The sequence below is a fragment of the Phaenicophaeus curvirostris genome, chromosome 8 (genome assembly GCF_032191515.1).
Source record: "Phaenicophaeus curvirostris isolate KB17595 chromosome 8, BPBGC_Pcur_1.0, whole genome shotgun sequence".
Lineage (NCBI taxonomy): Eukaryota > Metazoa > Chordata > Aves > Cuculiformes > Cuculidae > Phaenicophaeus > Phaenicophaeus curvirostris.
The window spans coordinates 38,052,962-38,069,170 of NC_091399.1; the positions used below are offsets into that span (position 1 = coordinate 38,052,962).

Genomic DNA, 16,209 nt, shown 5'->3' on the forward strand with positions numbered 1-16,209 from the left:
CTCCTGAATGCGCTCCCACCCAGACCTAGGGTGGACACGATTTAGAGCAGCTCTTAAGAAAAGCCACTGGCTTTAAAATGACTTAAACTACTCAGGATAAACCCCTCAGCACGTTTACATTGAGCACTAGTGTAGCCAGTGTGGGGAACGTGTTATTTTGCCTCCTGTAGACTGCTCAGAACATGTCAATGGAGACATACATCTCCATCACCTGTGCCTAAACCACAGGAGAAACGAATGCAGGAGCCCATGTTCCCTACAGAGAACTTTACACACTCAGAAAGCAAAACTGGAATTTGATCAGTCCTAAAAAGTGTAAGTTCCTGCATCAGATACTGTTCACTGTTACAAAACTCAAAGCCTCAACCAACCCAGTCTTGACACTTCCAGAGATGAGGCATCCACCACTGCTCTGGGCAACCTGTTCCAGTGCCTCACCACCCTCACAGTAACAGATTTCTTCCTCATATCTAGTCTAAATCTCCCCTCTTTCAGCTCAAAACCATCACCCCTTACCCTATCCCTGCAGTCCCTGATAAAGGGTCCCTCCTCAGCTTGCCTTTAAGCCCCCTTTAAGTACTGGAAGGCTGTTCTAAGGTCTCCCAACTCTGGAAGCCCAACTCTCTCAGCCTGTCTTTATACAGGAGGTGCTCCAGCTCTCTGACCATTTCGTGGCCTCCTCTGGACTCGTTCTAACAGATCAGCGTTTTTCCAGTGCTGAGGATTCCAGAATTGAAGGTGCTAAAAAACCAGAAAGTGTCATGCCTTCTGTGACAGCTAGAGGGGGGACTTTATTTACAAATAAAGTTGTCTTTATTCTCATTGTTTTCCTTCTGCAGGAACTCTAAGGGTGGGCGCATTCAGTGCAATACAGACACAGGTGTGCAAACACACATTTAATGCTCTAGAAACAGCAGCTAATGATCTACCATTGACTGGTAATAGCTACGTTAACCTTTCCTCTAATTTATATTGCCTTTTATATACCTCTGTATCCCCGTAGAGACACCCACGGTCAAATATGGTGCAAAACACTGATTATATGCACTGGGCATTTACTAAACTGGCAAAGCAGCTGGGGTGCAGATAACTCATTATCCAGGGCACAGTAGGATCCAGAATCGCCACTGACACGTTTTGGAAGAAAAACAACTGTCGTTTGCCAACAAGTGGTGGAGATCTGGCGCAGAGCCCTGGTGCTGTTCAGTAATTGGCCAAGTAACACAGCTAGTTCTGAGATTTACAAGTCCTGGTATGCACGGAAAACCCAGAGCGATGCACAGGGGCAAAGCACACAGCCCCCAGTCTTCCTTGGGCAGCAGTTATGGGGTTGGAGGAGCTATTCCCAGGAAAAACAGGGGAAAACAGCACAGCACGTTCCCAAGGGATGGTCCTCAGTAACTGCTGACTGCTGTGGGTTAGCAGCACTGGCAGTGTCCCCTTTATAAATCACAGGCCACTTCCCATGCTGGGAACAGCACCAAAATTTTAATAGCTCCTGTTACAAATCATTGTATAGAGTAGGAAAATAAATTGCATACCCAAGGAGATCACCTCACTGCACCCAGTCCTTGTCCCAGTGCCAAGATCGTGCAGGAGGACATAAGTGCCATAAATGCAACACGTAACCCTCCTTTACACACACGTGACAGCCATGCTGTTCAAAACACAAGTTTAGATGGAAAAGCTTCTGCTTTGCTTATCTGTGCAGGTCTTCACTCCAGCCAGACACCCCCAAAATTCTCATCTATCGACTTCTGCTTCCTGCCAGAGATCAAAACACAGTCCAAACAACCAAAATGCTTAAAATCTCTAAATGTTTTAGAAAACAAAATATATGGCTCACAGGGGCAGCTTTCCACCTCAGAGTTATAAAGCCTCGCTATTCCTGCTGAATCAAGGCTCCTATCACAAACATTACAAGCATAATTTGAGGCCAGTATAACACACCCCCTCTGAACCGCCCCCCCATTAAGAGTACTGAGTAGCTGGAGCGTAAGCGTTCCCAGGCCAAGCCGTTGTCTGTTAGGGATAACAGGCAAGGGCACATGGGAGAGAGATGACGAAATACTGCTGCCAAACGGGTCTGAGACCCGCCAGCCAAGGGTGGCAGCCTGAGCCTGAGTCCTCCTGCGCCGTGGGCTCTGCAGCCAGCTCCAGCCGGAGCACCCCAGCTTTGCAGGACAAATCCCTCAACAATTTTACAGTAACATAAACCAGATTCAGCTGGGAAGAAAACAGTCTGTCTCGCAAAACTGTCAGTGACACTTTCTGCTTATTTCAGCTCCAAGCACAGACCCAAAAGCTTAACTTTTTTTGGCTCGAACCTAAAGACACAGCTGAAAATGTATGTAGGGATCTGCTCAGTCTTATTCACAGGAACAGCCAACAAAACAGTGTTTTACTTGTGACAGCACCACCTTTTACATTTTCAGGGCAGGGACCCCAGAGGTTTAACACACACTCCAGATGATTGCAAAACCAGGACAGCAGAACACCTTCCATCCCGCACCTTACAAGGGCAAGAGGAAGCAGGAAAACAAGACCTTGGCTGGAAGATCACAGCTTTGCATTAATAAAAATAATGAGCTCTTTCCATTTAATCTCTCATTTCCGAGACTTGTTTCATTTCTCCCCTGCAGCACAGGCAAACCTTTTTACTGGCAAATAAGTTGGAGATTTCTTTGGAATTATTTTGATCTGGAAACAAAGGCTTCCTGGGTTTCTGCAGAACTGTGACACTACTGCAAATTCACATTTCATGTTAGTTTACGTTCACCTTGAATATTTCCTACAAGTGTGGCCTTCTAGAGAGAATTACTTCTTGCTAGTTGTGCTGGTGGTGTTTAATAACGACAGTTGAAGAGCAGGATCAACAAGGGAGAGGGAGGCACGGCAAATATATATATATATATATAAAAAAATAAATTAATGAACTGAGCTTCCTGGCACTTTAAGATGTGTGTTTTTCTTTCTTCTAATGCTTCACTTTCAAGCTACTAAGTACCAGAGATGCTTTTACATGCTTTGTAACAAGCCACATGCATATAAGCACAATCATACATACATCTGTGCTATGTTAACCAACAGTAATTGTCTAAATGTAGTATTCTATTATAATTCTGAAAACAATCAAACAAACAATCAGATTCAAACAGTGACCCCATGCAGGCAAGGTCTGGTAAATGCACCACTGAGTCTGCCTATTTATGTTATCAGCAGTTACCAGGGACAGACATCAGCAATGTCCGCAAGTATGAAAATACATGCCATCCTGCCATCAGCAAAAGATCTGGAGAACATACAGAAAGCTGCACCACATTACTGCATTTGATCTTTCCCGAGAACTTCTTTTTTTCTAATGCAAACCATAACAAACTGCCCTGAGTCAAAATTTCTGACACTTCACTGTGATATGGCAAGCACACAAAAAATAGCATCAATGCCTTTGGAACCTGTTCGTCTTTAGTTTTAAAATCAGAAAGGAAATTTTCTTCTGGGAATACTCTGGCTATAGATCAAGATCATTAACAACATGGCGAAGAACCTTTGTTTCTTTCATTAACTGGAAAGGCAGACACAGATACATCACATCTCAGAACTGCAGGTTGCACCAGTTGTGGTGCAACCTTAGTGGTTTTAAGCTGAAAGAGGGGAGATTTAGATTAGCTATCAGGAAGAAATTTGTTACTGGGAGGGTGGTGAGGCACTGGCACAAGTTGCCCAGAGAAGTCATGGATGTCCCATCTCTGGGGGTGTTCAAGACCAGGCTGGATGAGGCTTGAAAGAAACTGATCCAGTAGGAGGTGTCCCCGTGCTAGGCAGGTGGTTGGAACTGGATGATCTTTAGGGTCCCTTCCAATCCAAACCATTCTATGGTTCTGCAAGTCTCCAGGTAGCATCCCACACCTTCCCTTTTGTTCCCCTGAAACAGAAGGCTGGCACAGCCAAAAGAGGCTGCACAGGCAGCAAGTGCAGCACTGGATCCCATGGCAATGCCTTAGCATGACAGAAACTGGGAGGGAGTTTTTTTACTCTACTCAGCTTAAAGCACCAAAAAAATTTTTCTCTTCTCCACGGTTAATCCTACACCTTCCTTATGAATAACACAGCCACCTGCTCCCATATGCATTTAGTGTTTGCTTTTTAATCACCCAGTTCTTGCCCCAGCAAGGGGAATATCAGCACCAAGCTGAGGGAGCTGTCACACAAAGAGAATTATCGTTGCACAAAGATAACCATCATTTAGAAAGAAAGATCAGGCAAAATCTCCCCCATGAGTCCCAACTGTCTCTGCACAAGCAGAGGTTACGAAGTGAAGGGATGGTTCAAGGGTGCACTGCTGGCAGCTGCACAGGGCTAGAAGCCCTATTCTCACCAGGGCAAAAATTGGCTTTCCTGCTTCCAAACACGTGGGAGAGCCAGTGTCAGAGCACAGTTACCTGCAGAGTGAGCAAGGGCTCCGAGCAGATGCCCTGTGTTGGAGCAGAGGCACAGTGGAGCGAACCAAGACGACTTGGGTCACACGTATGTCGAAAAATAAAGTAACCTGTCCCTGTACGGCAAGTTGTAAAGACATGGGAGAAGGATGGGGAGAAAAATAGTGTAAACAAACTTAAGAGTAAGTCTGGTTCCTGCCTGAAGCTGAGCTGACTGTCTAAACAAGAAAGAGCTGTCCCCACACTGATGGATGAGTCCCAGGTGAGCCCAGGAAGCCAACACAGGGCATCACCCTCCAGTGGGGCTCAGGACCAGCTGCATCCTGCAGCCATTACCTGCTGCCTCACCAATCATCCTCACAACACACTTATTCTTTTAACTCTGTAACTCCATCACAGGCCAAGATGCTCATACAAATACAGGAAGACAACTATAAACACATTGCCTACTGTACCAAATATTCAAAGTAATACAACTAAAAATATACAGTCGGTGGTGTTCCCAAGCATCTCAAAGCTATGAACTGCTTCTGTGCCACTGAAGCGCTGGCAGACCTGGGGCAGACTGTCCAGTTTTAAGGACATTGTCCTCCATGCAGACACCCAGCTGGAAAGGGAACTAAACCCTTCTGCAGTAAAAAGCGCTATGTCACACTATGTCCATGGCAATGCCAGTTTTCCCCAGAGCTGCATGTGTCTCTAAAGGACAGATGCACCCCCACCACTCCTCCCACTTTCCCACTTTGACCTGCCTCTGCAAAGCCCTATGGAGAACCCTACCATAACTCAGTTATTGAGAGGACTTCTGTCACTACCACTGCTCATTCTGCTGCTTCTCATTACTCCTTACAAAATGCAGAGTGACAACTTTTTACTTCTAACGTTAATACCTTCTCTTCTACCTCCCTTCCACACTCCTCTACAGGTTATTGCAGAGAGCAGAAAAGATGGGATTTCGGAAGAGGTCACAGCACTGAATGCAGGATGAATGTGCACGTTCAGAAAAACGAGGTCTAATTGTGTAATATTGCAAAATTCAGAAAGTAGCTGTGCGATTCCAGCCGTAATTAATATGGAGCAAATCCCAAGTCATCAAACATCTGCAGCTTCAATTTCCCAAGATACGGCAAGTCCACAACTACTTTCAAGATCTGGGGAACTTGTTTTCTGCCTCCATTAGAGATAACGAAAGTTTCACTATCAATTCCAACCTCAGCACAACATGGACATTTCAGTGCTAGAACACAAGCCCCATGAGCCCTGCCTATTCCTATAGTTTTCAGAAATGCAGATGAAACTGCAACAATACAACTCCCCCACGAATAATGCTCCATAGCTTGGCCAGGGTTGCGGTGGGGTTTCCCAGGCTAAATATATGCTGCTTGGAATGTCCTTCTTCTCCATACCCATGAAGGTGGCTCCTGCGGTGATGTCTGCTCTGGCACAGGGGACAAAGTGAAAGGGCTGAGGGTGAGGATTTATTGGGGCTGTACCAAAAACTTCTGCCTCAATATGAATTTGCTCTTGCAAGTGAGCCTAATCAAAGGACGATGCATGAGGGCTGGGAAGCTGTGCCCAGGAAGGAAGCACATTCCCATCCCACAGAGCTGCTGTGCTTAGCATCTTCCACAACAGACTTTTCAGCAACACTTAAAGGGACCGTGGAACCATCACTGTGCTATCGTCTGCATCCCAGGCATCACCTCATTGCGGAGAGCTTCTTGAGAATTTGGCTCAAATACACCAAGTCTTTTGAGGAATAGAGCCTATGAAATGAAGAACTTCCAGTATGCATTAAAAAAAAGAGACATATACCCGAACACCACAGAGACATATACCTGAAAAAAAACACACTGCCTGAAACCTCCAGCACAAGTCAGTATTTGCATTAAAGCATAATGCCAGCAAGAGATGGGAGATGCTGGTTCCGTTGGGAGCCCTCCAAAACTCTTCCAAAGAGCAGGAGAGCTTAATTTTTAAATGAAGGTGGTCTTGTCCGCTGGACTGTTACACAAGGCAGCTTGACGACAGCATCAGATCCCATACATTGTTCCCCTTCCCAGTTTATTTGCTGCTCTAGTGCTTGATTAAAGCTACCCTAAGTGCCTGCAATACGTTCAATGCAAGTGGAAAACATGGGTTTGATAAGTCATTAGCTGTGTACTAATCCCTCAATCTCATTTAGTGCTACCAGAGTAGCATAAAACGCTGCTGCTGTCCAGTACTCACTCTTCATTCACAGGATTTCAATTCACAACCAAGATAAATGCGAACAAGTAACTTGTCACTGATGCCATTCGCTCAAAGTCAATAGAAATGCTAGTGAATAGCCTGACAAATTACTGTGAATTCAATTTGATATGCCATACTAACCGAATTGTTCCTGATCATCAGAAATAATGAGGCCCTGCTTCCTGAGCCCTCCTCTGCCTCACGGTAACCCCGCTGTCCATCCCCATCATGTTTGCTGCGACAAACCTCCCCCCAGCTCAAAGCCACTGGTTGAGGCAGGTCCCGCTGCCTTTTGTCTGGAAGTGACAAGACCACTGTGTCCCCCACACGCCCACGCCAGGGTCCGTGCCAGCAAGGAGGGAAGGAGATGGATGAGCTGAGATGGCATCTGCACAGCATGGGTCCTCCTTCCCAACAGCACCAAGCTAAAGACACAATATTACACTCCAGACAGAAAAGAAAACTCTCCCAAAAGTAAGGAATTTAAACTTGGCATAGAGTATTGAGATTTAAGAGCTGCTTAAAGTAAACTTACTGCTGCAACAGGGTGTGTAATCTTCTCAGTATCAATGTGAAACCTCCTCGAATAATGACGCTTACCACTAATTAAACTCCTTCCCACACCAATCCCACAACTCCTCGCACATGGGAAACTTCCTCCATCCGGCAGCGCCAAAGGAAGCCATCGCCTGACGTGGGAACACGGACATAGGGTGGGAACATGGACACAGCCAAAGTTTAAGTGATTTATGGGAAGGTGGGGCTGCCCCTCTGCTGTCTCCTACCCCCAGCCCCGTACATCCATCCCTGCAGTCCAGAGGGTCCGGATGGATGGAGGTGGGCAATAGGAAGGACGGGGGCTGCCACACAGACCCTGTATCCAAAGAGATAGGCCAGATTTATTCTTATTTTTACATAATTGAGCAGATTTCATCCCTTTCCACAGCCACACGCAACTTGTTGAACCACACTGAAGCAGCTGTGAGTTCTCGCCGGGACTGCTCCTTGGGACGGCTAGCAGAGGGGAAAAAAAGCCCCACAAAAAAGAATAAAAGCCGAGCTAAAAAGCCAAAGACCGAGCTAAAAAGCCAAAATGAAGCTAAAAAGCCAAAATCAAGTTAAAAAGGAAAACCAAGCTAAAAAGCAAAACCAAGCTAAAAAGCCAAAATCAAGTTAAAAAGCCAAAATCAAGTTAAAAAGCCAAAATCAAGTTAAAAAGCCAAACCAGCCTAATATGTTAAAACCAGCCTGAAAAGCCAAAACCAGCCTGAGAAGCCAAAACCACCCAAAAAAGCCAAAACCAGCCTGAAAAAAGCCAAAACCAGCCTGAAAAAAGCCAAAACCAGCCTGAAAAAGCCAAAATCAAGTTAAAAAGCAAAACCGGCCTGAAAAGACAAAATCAGCCTAAAAAGACAAAATTAGCCTAAAAAGACAAAACCAAGTTAAAAAGCAAAACCGGCCTGAAAAGACAAAATCAGCCTAAAAAGACAAAATTAGCCTAAAAAGACAAAAACCAAGTTAAAAAGCAAAACCAGCCTAAAAAGACAAAACCAGCCTAAAAAGACAAAACCAGCCTAAAAAGCCAAAAACCAAGTTAAAAAGGAAAATCAGCCTAAAAAGACAAAAAACAGCCTAAAAAGCCAAAACCAAGTGAAAAAGCAAAACCAGCCTAAAAAGCCACAACTAGACTAAAAAGCCAAAATCAAGCTAAAAAGCCAAAACCACCCTAACCCCCCCGCGAAGGCCACGCGGGCCCGGCCCGGCCCCGGCCCCCCTTTCCCCGCTCGCACTCACCGCCGCTCCGCTCCGCTCCTCCGCCCGCACCCCGTCACCACGGGCGACAGCCCTGGCCCCGCCCACCGCCCACACTGGCCACGCCCACATCCAAACCAGCACAGCCCGCTGGATGCTTTGGCCACGCCCACTTCCCCAGATGACCACGCCCACCACCCACCCATAGCCCCGCCCACTCCGCGCGACCCCGCCCCGCCCCGAGGGGCGGGGCGGGGTCGCGCGGAGTGGGCGGGGCCATGGCAGGCGGTCCCAATGGTGGCTCAAGCATCCCTAGAATCATCCCGTCATAGAGTCCTTAAGGGTGGAAAAGACCTCTAAGAGCCAGCAGTGTGCCCAGGTGGCCAAGAAGGCCAATGGCATCTTGGCTTGGATCAGAAACGGCGTGACCAGCAGGTCCAGGGAGGTTATTCTCCCTCTGTACTCAGCACTGGTGAGACCGCTCCTCGAATCCTGTGTTCAGTTCTGGGCCCCTCACCACAAGAAGGATGTTGAGGCTCTGAAGCGTGTCCAGAGAAGAGCAACAAAGCTGGTGAAGGGGCTGGAGAACAGGTCTTACGAGGAGCGGCTGAGAGAGCTGGGGTTGTTTAGCCTGGATAAGAGGAGGCTGAGGGGAGACCTCATTGCTCTCTACAACTGCCTGAAAGGAGGTTGTGGAGAGGAGGGAGCTGGGCTCATCTCCCAAGTGACAGGGGACAGGACAAGAGGGAATGGACTCAAGCTCTGCCAGGGGACGTGTAGGCTGGACATCAGGAAAAAAATTTTCATGGGAAGGGTCATTGGGCACTGGCAGAGGCTGCCCAGGGAGGTGGTTGAGTCACCTTCCCTGGAGGCGTTTAAATGACAGATGGATGAGGTGCTGAGGGTCATGGTTCAGTGACTGATAGGAATGGTTGGACTTGATGATCCAGTGGGTCTTTTCCAACCTAGTGATTCTATGATTCTATTATTCTTCGTAACCCCTGCCCTCCAGCCCTTTCTCCAGCTCTGTTGCCCTCATCTTAACACGCAGCCCCTCAGTCTTTCTTGTAGTGAGGAGCCCAAAATTGATTCGTAGAATCACAGAATCACAGAATAGTTTGTGTTGGAGGGGACCTTAAAGATCATCCAGTTCCAACCACCCTCCCATGAGCAGGGACACCTCCCACCAGATCAGGCTGCCCAAGGCCCCATCTAACCTGTCCTTGAACACCTGCAGGGATGGGGCAGCCACAGCTTCCCCAGGGAACCTGTGCCAGGGCCTCACCATGCCCATAATAAAGAAATTCTTCCTTATGTCTAGGTGCAGCTTCACCAGCACTGAGCACAGGAGTACCATCACTTCCCTTCTCCTGCTGGTCACATCATTTTGGATGCTGTTGGCCTTCTTGGCCACCTGGGCTCACTGCTGGCTCGTGTTCAGCCCCAAGTCCTTTTCCACCGGGCAGCTTTCCAGCTATACTTGCCCAAGCCTGTAGTGTTGCACGGGGTTGTTGTGACCAAACTTGGCACAACAACCATAGTACATCAGTGTGCTTCTCCCTCTGCCCCCGCTTCCTCGTTAGAAAAAAGGTCCCCTCTTTTTCTTTAAGGTATAGTTGCATTTTTTGCTGGTGTGACATCATGATGGTATAAGCCGAGTACGTTGCATTAGAGCAATTATGCAGCCAGTGGTGTGCCAGCAGCAGGGTGGATATCTCCTGAACTGGAGAGCTGTAGCATCTTCCCCAACAAGGCTTGGGGACTGGTATAGCAAGTGTAACAACTTTTAAGAAAAGTAATATTGAAGTCATGGCTGCCCCATCCCTGGAGGTGTTCAAGGCCAGGCTGGATGGGGCCTTGGACAGCCTGGTCTGGTGGGAGGTGTCCCTGCCTATGACAGGAGGGGTGGAACTGGATGATCTTTAAGGTCCCTTCCAACCCAAACCATGCTATGATTCTAGGATTCTATTGGTTTAATTTTTTACTTGAATATTTTTATTTCTGAGCCTCAGTGTGCGCAGCCTGAGGGAGCAGAACACGGTGGATGAGGAGCTTTTCCAAAATGCAATGCCCATTCCCAAATACTGTCATCTGCCAGACCCCGTAGAGATGTGCAGGTGACTGATGTGCAAAGCCCTTCTTCCGGATCTACAGGAGATTGCACAACCAAACCTGGTCGCTCCTGCTCCTAAAGCTGGATTCATACCTGCCAATGCTGATTCTGAAGGGGCTGCGACAGAAGCAGTGTGTGCCCAGGGACTGGAGCAGGCTGGGCTCACAAGGTGTGGTGGCCGAGCACACCAGATGCTGGAGTGGCTGGAGCAGCTCTGTGCCCCCGTGCCCAAGGAAGAGCTGGGTGTCCTGGGGGGGTTGCAGGAGAGTGGGAGCAGCACCATCCCCTGGGGAGGAGCAGGCTGGGAACCTGCAAAGACTTGTCTGCTGCCCGAGAGGCCCGACGTGCCTCTGCTTGCAGGGCTGGGTGCTTTGATGCAGCGGATTGCTCAGGAAGACATTTGTCTTCAGAGGCAGAGGAGGCATTGATTAACACTTAAATACAGGTTGCTGCCTGGGAGCTTGCAGGAGTGCTGGTTAGATCAGATAAATTTTGTCTCAGTCTTGTTTTTACACCAGACTCTTTGCTGTTAAACACCAGGAGGACATGTGAACATTTGGAATTCAATGTTTCTCCTGTATCTCCTTGGCTGTTGGCAGTGATGCTGGGTTTGGACACTGGGCTTCCCCTTCTGAAGGCAGCCCAGCACCCAGTTTCTGCTTCTGGCTTTCATCTGCTCACCCTCCTCTGTGAGAGATTGGGCACTGAGATTGGGAAAAAAGAGACAGGAGGAAGGGGAGGTATCTGGGCAGAAGAAAATGCCAGTCCCATCATGGGGACAGATGGTGAAGATCATTACCAGATAACATCAACTTTGCATCCCGAGCTGCACCTCTGCCCTGTGGTAGGTCTGAAAGCATCAGGAAAATCCCTCCTCACTCTTTTCCATATCTATGTTTTGTCTGATGCTAAAGGAACCCAGTTGCTGCTCTTCTTGGCACAGTCAGGTCTTCTTGGACAACGCCAGCCCATCTCCTTAGCCAGGGTTTGTAGGAGATGAGATGGTATCGCCATTCTGCTTGGCTCCTTTTTATTCCGCATCTCCTGCATTACAGATGGTAACAAACACTTCAGGGCAGTATTGGATGCTCAGAAGGACGTTGCCATGTGTTATGCCCCAGTGAGAAAAAAACAACCCAAAATGCTTAGGAAAACTGACAAAAGAGAATCAATTCCTCATGCAATTATAAACAAGAGAAAGCCACTTTTCCCCAAGCCTCTCCACCAGCCAGCCAGCCCCAGGCAGGAATGCCCTCTCATGGGTTAAGGCAGCAGCAACCCGCTAATTCAGTTCTAATCGTGAGCTTAATTAAGCAGCATTAATTACCCGCCTGTGGCTTTGCAGTGCAGCATCCCTGGACAAGCATCCCCAAAGGCACCATGGCAGCACAGGGCCATCACCAGACCCCAGCAGGAGCTTTTGCCAGGGGCTCCCATCTCACCCCAGCCAGTTTGCCCTATGGGTTTGCATGGGGGTGTCGTGTGTGTGCAGGAGCACATGCTGGGAGCCCCGAGGCGTGCACCGAGCACACTGGGTGCATTGGGACAGGCACTGGGCACACTGGCATGTGCAATAAACACAGTGGGGGATACACTGGGCCAGCTGCAATCACTGAGTGCACTGGGAGCTGAAGGGTGCAGGTCTCAGGGGTCTGGGGAGGGGTGCAGGGCAAGGGTCTGCACGCGTGCGGTATCATGGGTCGCTCCAGCACAGGGAATGCCCTTAAGTGCCCTGGGGCTGAGCCCAGGCAAGGAAAGGCATTGTTTTGCAGCCCACTTTTCATATCTTACACCTTGTATTCAACCCCAGCTATTGTAAATTTTGTTTTGCTATATGATTCTTTTATTTTGCTTCCTTTAAGCCATAGCAAAGTGTGTAACATTGTTTTGCATGTGAGGCAGTAGCAGCAGCCCATGCTTGTGGGATTCAGTATGGTACCCAGGGTGTATTCCTGTCCACAAGGATCATTTATCTCTGCTGAACTCATTATTTCATGTGTAAGAAGGTTAAGAGTTCAGCCAAGGGACATACTGCAATAACATAAACCTGGAAGATGGAAGATATGGTCTCAGCATGCACTTTGGCCACGCTAAAGCAAAGCCAGCCTTCTTCTGCCTGTTTGACACAGTTGCTCCTTTCTGCTTTGGATGCATGTTAGCCTGTTCCAGAGGTGACTGAGAAAATGTAGCGGGTCTAACATGTCACCAGCCCAGCATCACCAGTGTGAGGAAATAACAGAAGATCAGTGATGAGAATTGCAAACGTGCTCAAGGGACTTGCAGCTGGGGTGTAGAAAAACACATTTATCATACTAATTGTTATTTAGCCTTGTGTGTTGGACAAGTAGAACCTCTGTGTTTAGATAACACATGCTTGTGATGGACTTAGAGGCACCTTATCAAACATGCTTGAGATTCCAGCCTTGCTGTGGGAAAGATGAAAGCACAGTGCAAATCCTTGCAATACAGGCAAAGCCAGGAGGTTCATTAGTCTTCTAGCACGGACCAGTCTCCAGCCTTGCCTTCAGGTGCTGCTTCAGGGATCCCCCAGTTGGCAAGGTAATGAAAATAAATTTACTCTTTGCATTTCCTCTGTGATTCTATGGTTGTTTCTGTGTCCTGCCTGTGCCAACACACACAAACAGCATCCTTCCCAGTGCCAGTGAAGGAGGGTGGGGTTCACTGGGAGAGCTTGGAGGGGGTGGGGTTGTCTTCCCTATCCCAGTTGTGGAGGCCTCTGATGCTAGGGGAAAATAACCAAATCCCTCCTAGCCCTAACGACTCTCCAGTGCACATGAACCAAGAGAAGGTGTGTTACCGGAGCAGGACCAGCACTATGGGAAAGACAGCACTTCACTTGCCAGGGCAGAGCCAAGGGACAACACTGGAGCGCGCCTGGCACTCACCTCCTAAACTCTGGCACCTAGCAAAGCCCATTCCTGGGGACTGCCAGTTTCTCATATGGCCATTCTAGAAAGGACACCCACCTTTTCGCCCAGAAGTGGTTTCTTGCACCCCAGGGAGGCTCTGAGCACCCTACCAGGAGCAGGTGTTTGCTCACTGGAGCCCAGTGCCAAGGGATACTGAGCAGCAGTGGCCACAGAGGATGTTCCTAGTGCCTCAGGGCACTTTTGCTGAAAAATGATTGTACATCGAACATACGGTGCACAACCAGCTGAACAAGAGAAACAGCAGCAGTTGCATAAATCTCTCCTTAAAGGCAATTAGTGGAGCTGCTGTTGGCAGGAGCTTTGCAGAGAGCAATGAGTATGTCTCTTCTGAGTAATGCAGTTCTAGAGGTAAGCACATCACCTCTTGCCTGCCAGGGAATGAAACACAGCACCTAATGCAGCAGAGAAGCAGCAGACCTTGAAACGAGAAGTAGCACGTGGTTGCCAGAGGCTAATACATTCTGAGGTGCTCGGAGATACTATGAGCATGGCTGCAATCCAAGGGGGACAGCCCCTCTCCCAGCATCCTGGAAAACCAGCATTAGCCTCACACTTGCAGTGCTGCATCAGCAGTGCTCAGAGGTCAAGTGTGTCCTTGCAGAGGAGGGATGCACAAAAAGAAATAAAGTGATTTTCTCCATCCATTTTACCAAAAGCCAGCCCTAAACTCAAGGCTGCCAGCAGCAGGGCTGGTCTCTCTGAGGACAAAGAAGCAGTTAGCCTTTGAACCGAGGTGTGGTCAATTGGAGCCCACAGCACATGCGTGGTGCTGGGCTGCTGGGAACCCACCCAGTGCCCACATCCAAAGCTCTATTCAATAGGAGTTTCTTCTAAAATTGACCCTTTTTATGATGCATTTTGGCTTCAAGCATTCCTCATTTTGTAACAAAAACATCTTTTGTCAAAAAAACATCAGCCAGATGCCTCACTCCCACGCTACCAGAAGCAAAGATGCCTTTCTGAAGCAGAACCTCAAAGTGAGGTGCTAGACACGCTAGCAGTACTTATCAAAAATTAAACACCAATACCCTGCATAAATTGCCCAGTTCTTTTGCAAGATTCCCAAAGAAGTCAGCGTGGGGGTCCAAGGTGGCCTGGCTGGCAGGTGCTGCAGCTGGGTCCCCAGGCCTGGCCACTGCCCTTCTCCTGGCAGGGACAATGTAGCATGCAGGAGCCAGGCAAAAGCAGACAGCAGAAAAGCTCCATTCTTAGCTTTTTTTACCTCCTAAGGAAATCCTCAAAATTGTGTCAAAACCCACTGATGTTTCTCCAGGATCTGTGCAGAAGGAGAATTTTGACTCTGGCTCCACTCACCTTGTACTAAACTAGAAACATACAGAAAAATGATCCTGAAAATAGCTGGGAGCAGGCTAGAGCACTTGTCGCCGGTTAGGGGCTGGTGCAGGGCAGAGTTGCCTGTGCCTTTCGAGAAGAGTGTGGTCCCAGCTATCCTGTGGGTTTAGCTCACAGAGTCCAGATAAATAGTTACAGAAAGGTGCTTTATAAGTAAAGCAGACAGATGTCTGCAGCCAGCAGTTAAGAAAGGTTTTCTCTAGAGCAGAAGAGTAATCAAATTTCACATAGACAGGCAGGGAAGGAGAACCGGAGGTGGAGGAGACAGCACAATGTAATTTACAGAGCAGCCATCCCTCATCAGGGGTCAGAGCCCGCACTGGTGGCCGCAGCCCCTGACCATGAGCAGGCCCTGTGCCCCCATCACCAGCCTTGATCCAGCGTTCCCTCCCGTGGTGGTCCCAGTTAACAACAAGCATTCCCTTCTGTGGTTGACCCCATTAACAGCTGGCGTTCTCTCCCATGATGAGCCCCTCTAAGAGCCAGATAGCTGGTGTTCCCTCCCTGCGATGGTCCCTCTAAACAGCAGATGTTCCCTCCCGTGATGGACCCCATTAACAGCCAGTGTTCCCTCCTGTGACAGTCCCTATGCTCTGCTGAACTGTGGGACACCCATGCTGCCAGCACCTGCCTCCATCTCAGCTGCCCTGACGCTGCTCCTTCTTTCATTTGCAAGGGATAGCCTAAATTAATAAGCAAAACCAAAAAAACCAAAAACCCAACAAAAAAAAACACCAAAAAGCCCTCAATGTCTTGGCTGTTTTGTTGGACACATTCTGCTCAAGGAGAAAGATCAGAGGAGAAATATTGCTGTCTCCAGTGTAGAAAAGGGCAGGAGGTTAATCTGTGGGGAAATCTCCAGGGAGGACCAGCCAGGGAAGGTCCACCAGTACCTGGGGTGCTTGGGGAAGGGGGCTGGAAAGGTTCCCCAGTCCCTTTGGGCAGCAGAAAATGGGAAAGATGCACCAGCCAGCTACAGCATCATTAGATAAGCCAGAGCCGGGGTTTCCCTAGCTTTGCTACCTCTGCTTGCCCACCCATGTCCCAAGGAGCCAGCCTCTCGTCTGAACCCTCCCTACACTTGTTTTCCCTCACTATTTATCATGTAGTTCTTTCACAAATGAAGGATTACCTCACTTAAAAGCACATCATTGGGCTGGTGGACTCAGCCTTCCCTGGAAAAGGCTGTCCAAAAAGGAGCATGTGAGATTAATTGCACTATCCCATAAGAAAACCACATTGTTTGACATTGCACGCATTACAAGAGCAACTGGCACTGCATGGCAGACTGAAAACATGCAACGACCAAAAATTGCCTAATAGAGCTGTAGCACTCCCCCACCCCATTTAAACGAAATCCTCCAACTGA

The 16,209-nt window shown here is 48.4% G+C and overlaps 1 protein-coding gene across 1 annotated transcript in view; it reads right to left on the bottom strand.

The window, feature by feature from the left end:
* LOC138723362 (GTP-binding protein Di-Ras2-like) overlaps window positions 1-16,209 on the bottom strand; it is a 50,485-nt gene that overhangs the window by 25,628 nt on the left and 8,648 nt on the right. The gene's annotated exons all lie outside the window — the stretch shown is intronic.